The 11,295-nt window shown below is 46.9% G+C and overlaps 1 protein-coding gene across 1 annotated transcript in view; it reads left to right on the top strand.

The window, feature by feature from the left end:
* The first annotated feature begins 4,692 nt into the window (after positions 1-4,692).
* Positions 4,693-11,295, top strand: part of LOC138771452 (uncharacterized) — an 80,704-nt gene continuing 74,101 nt past the window's right edge. Inside the window, exon 1 of the mRNA XM_069951157.1 lies at positions 4,693-4,711. The gene's annotated coding sequence lies outside the window, so the exon portion shown is untranslated. The remainder of the gene's footprint in view (positions 4,712-11,295) is intronic.

An 11,295-nucleotide genomic window follows, 5' to 3' on the forward strand; every position in this document is an offset into this window, starting at 1 on the left:
TCTCCTGTGATCTTCCGGCGCAGGCAGCATGGTACAGAGACGCTGCCTGCGCCGGATGTGTCAGACAACCTCTATCATGAGTTATAGAGGCTGCAGGGGCATGCGACGCAAGCAGTGTCTCTGTACTATGCTGCCTGCGCCGGAAGATCACAGGAGACGGCGCGCTTTCGGGAGAGGAGCTGCTGGGAAGGGGTGACAGGTGAGTTTTTGTTTTCTTGTAGTTTTTTTTCTGGTGGGATAGTGCGGGGACCGGGCTGGTGTCACTAGTAGGGCACTGCACAGAGGGGAGGAGCTGGATTGGATGATATATGGGGCACTATTGGGAAGTATTGGATACTATATGAGGCACTATGGGGGTATTGGCTACTATATAGGGAACTATGGGGATATTGGATACTATATTGGGTACTATTGGGGGCATTGGATACTATATGAGACACTATAGGGGGTATTAGATACTATATGGAGCGCTATTGAGGGATTGGCTACTATATGGGGCACTATTGGGGGTATTAGATACTATATCGGGTGCTATTGGGGGTATTAGAAACTATATGGGGCGCTATTGGGGGTATTAGATACTATATGGGGCGCTGTTGGGGGTATTGGATACTATATGGGGCACCATTGGGGGGGTATTGGCTACTATATGGGGCGCTATTGGGGGGTATTTGATACTATATGTGTGCTATTGGGGGGTATTAGATACTATATGGGGCACCATTGGGGGGTATTGGATACTCTATGGGGCACTATTGGGCAGTATTGAATACTATATGGGGGCACTAAGGGGGTATTGGATACCATATAGAACACTATTGGGGGGATTGGATACCATATGGGGCACTATTGGGGGATTGGATACTATATCGAACACTATGGGGGGTTTGGATACCATATGGGGCACTATTGGGGGATTGGATACTATATCGGGCACTATGGGGGGTTTGGATACCATATAGGACACTATTGGGGGGATTGGATACCATATGGGGCACTCTTGGGGCATTGGATACTATATGGGGCTTTATTGGGGGATTGGATACTATATGGGGTATTGTGGGGGCATTAGCTACCATATGGGGCACTATGGTGGGGGGAGTAACTAATCTCTTCTATAGAGGTGGGTAGGTGGTATTATAAAATTGAGGAGCCTAAGATGTGTGTCCGACAGATTCTGTGGAGATGGCTTGTGACCAGAAGAAGTCATCATGACAGCCTGGGCCAAGTAGGGAAGACAACAGAAGAGGAAGATGTCAATCAGAGAAGAGGTCACTTGTCAGTCACTGCATGTATAGTATCTGTGCTATAATATGCTGACTGTATGAGGTATAAATGGTCTGTATATAGTGTATTGTATACAGTATGGGGGTGATAGTCATTATGTGGTGGTGATATGTGGTCATGGTATAGCGGTATCATTTGCCCCCCCCCCTCCCCCCCGTATAGTGTACGGTGGGGCAAATGTACCCTAGTGATTGGTCGTGACTCATGGCCCAGCACTGTGTGCTTGCCCCCCAGGCTAAAACTTGCCAGCCAGCCCCTGCATATCTGCCTAGGTCCCCAATTCTCATATAATATAACAACTAATCAGATTTGTTATCCAGGAGGCAGGAAAAACCGGGGAGGAATCACTGGGAAGGTGTAAGTGACAAATATATTGTATTTTTGTAAAACTGCAATGCTGTACAAACTGCGCTGAAGGGTCGGAACAGGTCACGCGGTAGCAGCGTCTAGTTAGACACTAGGTGGCGCTGGAGGGTCGGATGACATCATCTTCTAATTACATAGAGTAGAACAAACGAATGTCCTTGCCGGGTGTGGTGGCATGCATCTGTAATCCCAGCTACTTGGGAGGCTGAGGCTGGCGGATCGCTTGAGTCCAGGAGTTCTGGTCTGCTCTGCGCTATGTCGATCGGGTGTCTGCACTAAGTTCGGTATCGATATGGTGACTCCGGGGGAGCTCGGAACCACCAGGTTGCTCTAAGGAGGGGTGAACCGGCCCAGGTCGGAAACGGAGCAGGTCAAAACCCCCGTGCCGAACAGTAGTGGGATCGCGCCTGTGAATAGCCAGTGTAGAGCAGCCTGGACAACACATCGAGACACAGTCTTTTTACACCCACCATATACAACAAAACCTTTGGTCATCCTGCACAATTAGAATTATTACTAAGCAGAAGAACACATTGCAATATAAGCATTTGAAACGCTGCAAAATTCGCCCAACTCTAATTTTCCCTTTATACATAGTGTCATTTCATTTTTATTATTTCCTAATATACTGCTTTTTTATTCACATTTATTTCTTATATCTAAAATGGAGTAATATGTTGTGTGTTACTGACCCCTACTGGTAAAAACAAGAAACTGCTTCCCTCTACAGTGTAGTACACCTCATTACCAGCAGAGGTCACTCTAATACTAAGATAACCTTATTACACGTAACAACACTACATGGCTACAATTGCCTAGAAATTCACATTCAAACAAATACATTCATTTACAGAAAAAAATAACATCACACCAAGAAGGAGTAGTGGGACTGGAATGAGACTTTCTATGGGTGAATGTCATGATGATATATGTAAGTGATTGCAAAATGAGAGCAAAGGGATATGTTTATTGATACATTAAAATGAAGGAAGATTCTAGTAGCCTGCTGGGCGCCTCTAGCCCGGGCCGGTTCCCCCAACAAACTAGAGGGCCGCGGCCAGGCTTAGATGCGAGTGGGCCACCCGCCGCAGCGCTGTGAAGCGGAGGCCGCCCGCTGCCAGACACTTTGGGATTGGGCAGGGCTGCGGCTGCAGCTTCTCTCACTGCAGCGGCGGTCTCCTGTGATCTTCCGGCGCAGGCAGCATGGTACAGAGACGCTGCCTGCGCCGGATGTGTCAGGCAACCTCTATCATGAGTTATAGAGGCTGCAGGGGCATGCGACGCAAGCAGTGTCTCTGTACTATGCTGCCTGCGCCGGAAGATCACAGGAGACGGCGCGCTGCCGGGAGAGGAGCTGCTGGGAAGGGGTGACAGGTGAGTTTTTGTTTTCTTGTTGTTTTTTTTCTGGTGGGAAAGTGCGAGGACCGGGCTGGTGTCACTAGTAGGGCACTGCACAGAGGGGAGGAGCTGGATTGGATGATATATGGGGAACTATTGGGAAGTATTGGATACTATATGAGGCACTATGGGGGTATTGGCTACTATATAGGGAACTATGGGGGTATTGGATACTATATTGGGCACTATTGGGGGCATTGGATACTATATGAGACACTATAGGGGGTATTAGATACTATATGGAGCGCTATTGAGGGATTGGCTACTATATGGGGCACTATTGGGGGTATTAGATACTATATCGGGCGCTATTGGGGGTATTAGAAACTATATGGGGCGCTATTGGGGGTATTAGATACTATATGGGGCGCTATTGGGGGTATTGGATACTATATGGGGCACCATTGGGGGGTATTGGCTACTATATGGGGCGCTATTGGGGGGTATTTGATACTATATGTGTGCTATTGGGGGGTATTAGATACTATATGAGGCACTATTGGGGGGTATTGGATACTATATGGGGCACTATTGGGCGGTATTGAATACTATATGGGGGCACTAAGGGGGTATTGGATACCATATAGAACACTATTGGGGGGATTGGATACCATATGGGGCACTATTGGGGGATTGGATACTATATTGGGCACTATTGGGGGATTGGATACTATATCGGGCACTATGGGGGGGTTTAGATACCATATAGGACACTATTGGGGGGATTGGATACCATATGGGCCACTCTTGGGGCATTGGATACTATATGGGGCTTTATTGGGGGATTGGATACTATATGGGGTATTGTGGGGGCATTAGCTTCCATTATAAAATTGAGGAGCCTAAGATGTGTGTCCGACAGATTCTGTGGAGATGGCTTGTGACCAGAAGAAGTCATCATGACAGCCTGGGCCAAGTAGGGAAGACAACAGAAGAGGAAGATGTCAATCAGAGAAGAGGTCACTTGTCAGTCACTGCATGTATAGTATCTGTGCTATAATATGCTGACGGTATGGGGGTATAAATGGTCTGTATATAGTGTATTGTATACAGTATGGGGGTGTTAGTCCTTATGTGGTGGTGATATGTGGTCCTGGTACAGCGGTATTATTTGCCCCCCCATATAGTGTACGGTGGGGCAAATGTGCCCTAGTGATTGGCCGTGACTCATGGTCCAGCACTGTGTGCAGGCTCGGACTGGCCCACCGGGGAGCTGGGGGATTCCCCGGTGGGTCCCTCCCCCTCCTTTCTCCTTGCTGGGCCCTGTCCCTGAGCCAGAGAGGGGCCTACCATTTGATAGGGAGCGCAAGGGGGCCCCTGCTTGTTCCCACACTGCTGAAAAGAACAGGCGACATCAGGGCCCGTTCTTAATGTAAACTAATCATGGGCCCTCCCTCCCCCTGCACTCAGTGTGTCCCCGCTCCCAGCCTCGGCCCTTCTCTCTTCCTACCTGTCATGAGGAAGATGCCGAGAGCAGCAGCAGCAGCAGGGCCCTCCATCCCCCCTCCCCTCTGCAATCATGTGACTCTCCTGTTGCTATGTGTGCAGTCGGTGCACAGGAGAAGGGGGAGAGGCTGCAGGCTGCCCGGCCTGGCTGGGAGAAGAGGAGGGAAAGATGGAGACAAGAGGACTCCATGGAGCTTCCTGCCCTGCTGAACATGTGAGTTTGTTAAAGGACAACTCCGGCCAAAACTATTTTTTAATATGTTATTACTTACGGAAAGTTAGACAAATTTCTAATGTACATTAATTATGGGAAATGCACATACAGGGCTATTTCCCTTAATTTAGTAGATCAGGGAGACTTCAGATTCTCTAAAAAGAGATGACATCACAAATTGGGGGTGTAATTACAATGGAGGGTCCAGCAGGGGCGCACTATATATAGAAGTCAATGAGTACCATTGACTTCTATATATAGTGCGCCCCTGCTGGACACTCCATTGAAATTACAATGGATGTGTATGTGTATGTACATGTAAAATAGTATACAGTGTTTTTGATTAAATACATTTATGGAATACTTTGGGGAGCAAGTGTCCTTGCTCCCCAAAGTATTCCATAAATGTAATCAATCAGTACATAACAGTAAGCATGTCGCCACCGAACGCCCGCCGCTACCGAACTCCCGCCGAACCGCCGCTCTGGACTACGCTCAACTACTACTCTCATCAGAGAAAGTAGTAGCTGGGTTCTATCACCGCTGCCGCCGCTGCTGCTGCTGATGGGGTCAGGGGGAGCCAATCTTCACTCTGCAGCAGCTATCATCCCCCTCCACTCCCCCCTCCTCCTCCGGCCAAACTTTACTCTATGTGATCGCTGAATCCCCGACGGCACCGCTCTCCGATCACGCATGCCGTCTCCCGGTGCTTCCTGGTGTTCCAGGCCGGCATGTGTGATCGGAGAGCGGCGCCGGCGGGGATTCAGCGATCACATAGAGTAAAGTTTGGCCGGAGGAGGAGGGGGGAGCGGAGGGGGATGATAGCTGCAGAGTGATGAGTGGCTCCCCCTGCGCCCATCAGCAGCGGCGGCGATAGAACCCAGCTACTACTCTCTCTGATGAGAGTAGTAGTTGAGAGTAGTCCAGAGCGGCAGTTCGGTTCGCTGTACTAACGTGAAAGGTTTGGTGCTGATTAGGTGTTTATATGTTGGGTGGGCCCCAAGAATCAATTTCCCTGCTTGCCCCCCAGGGTAAAACTTGCCAGCCAGCCCCTGCATATCTGCCTAGGTCCCCAATTCTCATATAATATAACAACTAGTCAGATGTGTTATCCAGAAGGCAGGAAATCACCGGGAAGGTGTAAGTGACAAATATATTGTTTTTTTGTAAAACTGCAATACTGTACAAACTGCGCTGAAGGCGCGCATCTTTAATCGCAGCTACTTGGGAGGCTGAGGCTGGCGGATCGCTTGAGTCCAGGAGCAGGGCCGGCGTTAGGGGGGGGCAAGCAGGGCAAATGCCCAGGGCCCCCATCCCCCAGGGGCCCCCTCCCGCAGTTCCAGTAGGAGAGCGTCCTGCAGCGTCTGGCAGTGATCCCTGGCTGCTGCTATCAGGGGTCACGCAGAGGCTGCAGGACGCTGCTTGGTGTCTGCTGTGTGTGTAGCTCCCCCTCCCCCTCCCTCCAGCTCCTCTTACTGCACATGACTTCCTCCTCTGGTGTGGAGCTGTCGGGACGATGGAGGAGAGGATGACAGCCTGCTGCATGGTACATGAGGGGGATTCACCACTACACCCAACATGCTAGACAGAGTAAGTATACTGTATATGTAGTGTGTAATGTGTATGAATGTAAGTGTATAATGGATGAATGTAGTGTGTGTTACATGTCCTGTGTATAGTGTATGGACTGGATGGTTTGTATCTGTATAATGTGTTTTCATGGATGTGTGAGTGTGTATATATATATATATATATATATATATATATATATATATATATATATATATATTAGTGTGTGAGTTAGCACTGCTGACTCCCAAGTGTTGAGGTGAATAGACTGTGTATAGGAGCTGCAGCCATTCTCTGGCCTCATCCGTCCTATGTAATTGCTGCCGATGACCACTGAGGCCGCTGATTGGCTGCAGCTCCTATGTATATAAGGCAATACGGTGTATTTTATTGAGAAAAATAATAAGGTGGTATTCAGTCCTTAGGTGGTGGTCACTGTATGCTGGTAATATTGGTCTGTATATAGTGTATATAGTCATTACTGCCATAGATTGACTGCCACATAATGACACTATATACAGACCAATATTACCGCCATACAGTGACCACCACATAATGACTATATACACTATATACAGACCAATAGTACAGCCATAGAGTGATCGCCACATAATATTGGTCTGGATACAGAGTCATTATGCAGTGGTCAATCTATGGCGGTAATATTGGTCTGTATATAGTGTGTATATAGAGTTATGTGGCAGTCACTCTATGGTGGTAATATTGGTCTGTATAAAGTGTCATTATGCAGTGGTCACTCTTTGGCATTAATATTGTTCTGTATATAGTGTATATATAGTCATTACTGCCATAGATTGACTACCACATAATGACACTATATACAGACCAATATTACCGCTATAGACTTTCCACTGTATAATGAATGACTCTATATACACTATATACAGACCAAAAGTACAGCCATAGAGTGACAGCCACATAATATTGGTCTGTATACAGTGTATAAAGAGTCATTCATTATACAGTGGAAAGTCTATAGCGGTAATATTGGTCTGTATATAGTGTATATAGAGTCATGCGGTGGTCACTCTATGGCAGTAATATTGGTCTGTATATAGTGTATATAGAGTCATTATGGGGCGGTCACTTTATGGTGGTAATATTGGTCTGTATATAGTGTATATATAGAGTCATTATGGGGCGGTCACTTTATGGTGGTAATATTGGCCTATATATAGTAAAGTTTTCTTCAATAACGGTATGGAGGTAATATTTGGTCCTGATTATAGTGATTTTTTTATTTAATTTTTTTAAAGCAATTCATATAAATAGTTCTTGTGTTTACACCACTAGCGGCAGTCCTGGCATGTAGCGGCAGTCCCAGAATGTAGCGGCAGTCCCAGAATGTAGTGGCAGTCCTGGCATTTAGGGGCAGTCCTGGCATTTAGGGGCAGTCCTGACATGTAGCGGCAGTCCCAGAATGTAGGGGCAGTCCTGACATGTAGTGGCAGTCCCGGCATGTAGCGGCAGTCCCGGCATGTAGCGGCAGTCCCAGAATGTAGCGGCAGTCCTGACATATAGGGGAAAGCCCGGCATGTAGCGGCAGTCCCAGAATGTATGGGCAGTCCTGACATGTAGGGGCAGTCCTGGCATATAGTGGCAGTCCTGACATGTAGGGGCAGTCCTGGCATATAGCGGCAGTCCCGGCATGTAACCTTCTGAACTGAGTAAGGGGCCTAATACATGGAGCGAAAATAGTCCGAATCAGGACGCTATCGCTCTGTGAGGACACTGGGGAACATGATCAGGTAGTATATATCACAGACAAGGCCTGAGGGCACCGGGGAACGTGATCAGGTAGTATATATCTTTATTGTTTACTTTATACAGCAAGGATTGCACACACATCACTAATGATATACTGTATATATACACATAGGGGGAGATTTATCAAACATGGTGTAAAGTGAAACTGGCTCCGTTGCCCCTAGCAACCAATCAGATTCCACCATTCATTACTCACATTCTAAGATGGTGGAATCTGATTGGTTGCTAGGGGCAACTGAGCCAATTCTTCTTTACACCAGTTTGATAAATCTCCTCCATAGCTTTTGCTGCATCATAAAAGAGCCATGTAGTAGGCTCTCTAAGCGAGCTCCATTCTACCAGATTGGCGCTCACTTCTGCAGAATATCAGGCCGTGTAATACGGCCTTAAAAGTGGCCGTACACTTCCAATAACTGCTGGCTGAACAATCCTTCAGCTGACAATTATCTGTCCCATCCGGTCCCGTCCTCCCCATACACAGAAATTTGGCACATCTGAGTGTTCCTGTGTTCTCTATGAGAGGGGAAAGCCATAGCCATACAGATCTGATGGCGGCTTATCTCTCTGAGAACAAAGAGGTTGGGCGTTGATTTTCCATCAAGCTTGACCCCCTATGTCCACTGATGTCATCTGTCAGAGGACTGTCCAGAGAGCCCCATACACCTTACGCTGATCGCCAAACCCACCAGAAGCAACAGGTACCACCAACAAAAGAGTAACATGTATGGGGACCTTAAATTGTTGCTAAAATATTTCAGCATTTGGGGCCCCACCTTCAACTTTGCCCAGGGCCACATCTAGTCTAAAACTGTCCCTGTCCAGGAGTTCTGGTCTGCTCTGCGCTATGTCGATCGGGTGTCCGCACTAAGTTCGGTATCAATATGGTGACTCCGGGGGAGCTCGGAACCACCAGGTTACTTTAAGGAGGGGTGAACCGGCCCAGGTCGGAAACGGAGCAGGTCAAAACCCCCGTGCCGATCAGTAGTGGGATCGCGCCTGTGAATAGCCAGTGTAGAGCAGCTTGGACAACACATCGAGACACAGTCTTTTTACACCCACCATATACAACAAAACCTTTGGTCATCCTGCACAATTAGAATTATTACTAAGCAGAAGAACACATTGCAATATAAGCATTTGAAACGCTGCTAAACACTAATTTTCCCTTTATACATAGTGTCATTTCATTTTTATTATTTCCTAGTATACTGCTTTTTTATTCACATTTCTTATATCTAAAATGGAGTAATATGTTGTGTGTTACTGACCCCTACTGGTAAAAACAAGAAACTGCTTCTCTCTACAGTGTAGTACACCTCATTACCAGCAGAGGTCACTCTAATACTAAGCAAACCTTATTACACATAACACCACTACATGGCTACAATTGCCTAGAAATTCACATTCAAACAAATACATTCATTTACAGAAGAAAAAAATCACACCAAGAAGGAGTAGTGGGACTGGAATGAGACTTTCTATGTGTGAATGTCATGATAAAACAGAAAAACTGATCGACAGGAGGGCAGGTTTCTATAGTGCCCTGTGCCGAATTGCCCTCTAGTACCAGACTGCTTTCTAGTATCAACTTTTTCGATTTATATAGTGATAAATCCACCATATACAGCAAGACAGACTTTCCATAAAGGCTGCTGGGAAAGCTGAGTGACAACACTTTGGTGTCACAATGACGACCACAGAGCTGATACAGCATGATAGATACACACAGTATATCACTGATGCATCCTGGATCACAGGAGACAGCGCACTGCCGGGAGAGGAGCTGCTGGGAAGGGGTGGAAGGTGAGTTTTTGTTTTCTTGTTTTTTGTTTTTTTTCTGGTGGTAAAGTGCGGGGACCGGGTTGGTGTCACTAGTAGGGCACTGCACAGAGGGGAGGAGCTGGATTGGATGATATATGGGACACTATTGGGAAGTATTGGATACTATATGAAGCACTATGGGGGTATTGGCTACTATATAGGGAACTATGGGGGTATTGGATACTATATTGGGCACTATTGGGGGCATTGGATACTATATGAGACACTATAGGGGGTATTAGATACTATATGGAGCGCTATTGAGGGATTGGCTACTATATGGGGCACTATTGGGGGTATTAGATACTATATGGGGCGCTATTGGGGGTATTAGATACTATATGGGGCGCTATTGGGGGTATTAGATACTATATGGGGCACCATTGGGGGAGTATTGGCTACTATATGGGGCACTATTGGGGGTATTAGATACTACATGGGCCGCTATTGGGGGGTATTGGATACTATATGGGGCACCATTGGTGGGGTATTGGCTACTATATGGGGGGCTATTGGGGGTATTTGATACTATATGTGTGCTATTGGGGGGTATTAGATACTATATGGGGCACCATTGGGGGGTATTGGATACTATATGGGGCACTATTGGGCGGTATTGGATACTATATGGGGCACTAAGGGGGTATTGGATACCATATAGGACACTATTGGAGGGATTGGATACTATATGGGGCACCATTGGGGGGGTATTGGCTACTATATGGGGCGCTATTGGGGGATATTAAATACTATATGGGGCACCATTGAGGGGTATTGGATACTATATGGGGCACTATTGGGCGGTATTGAATATTATATGGGGGCACTAAGGGGGTATTGGATACCATATAGGACACTGTTGGGGGATTGGATACCATATGGGGCACGATTGGGGCATTGGATACTATATGGGGCTTTATTGGGGGATTGGATACTATATGGGGTATTGTGGGGGCATTAGCTACCATATGGGGCACTATGGTGGGGGGAGTAACTAATCTCTTCTATAGAGGTGGGTAGGTGGTATTATAAAATTGAGGAGCCTAAGATGTGTGTCCGACAGATTCTGTGGAGATGGCTTGTGACCAGAAGAAGTTATCATGACTGCCTGGGCCAAGTAGGGAAGACAACAGAAGAGGAAGATGTCAATCAGAGAAGAGGTCACTTGTCAGTCACTGGATGTATAGTATCTGTGCTATAATATGCTGACTGTATGGGGGCATAAATGGTCTGTGTATAGTGTATTGTATACAGTATGGGGGTGTTAGTCATTATGTGGTGGTGATATGTGGGGTGGAATCACTGGGAAGGTGTAAGTGACAAATATATTGTATTTTTGTAAAACTGCAATGCTGTACAAACTGCGCTGAAGGGTCGGAACAGGTCACGCGGTAGCAGCGTCTAGT

The sequence above is a fragment of the Dendropsophus ebraccatus genome, chromosome 13 (genome assembly GCF_027789765.1).
Source record: "Dendropsophus ebraccatus isolate aDenEbr1 chromosome 13, aDenEbr1.pat, whole genome shotgun sequence".
In the NCBI taxonomy this organism is placed as follows: domain Eukaryota; kingdom Metazoa; phylum Chordata; class Amphibia; order Anura; family Hylidae; genus Dendropsophus; species Dendropsophus ebraccatus.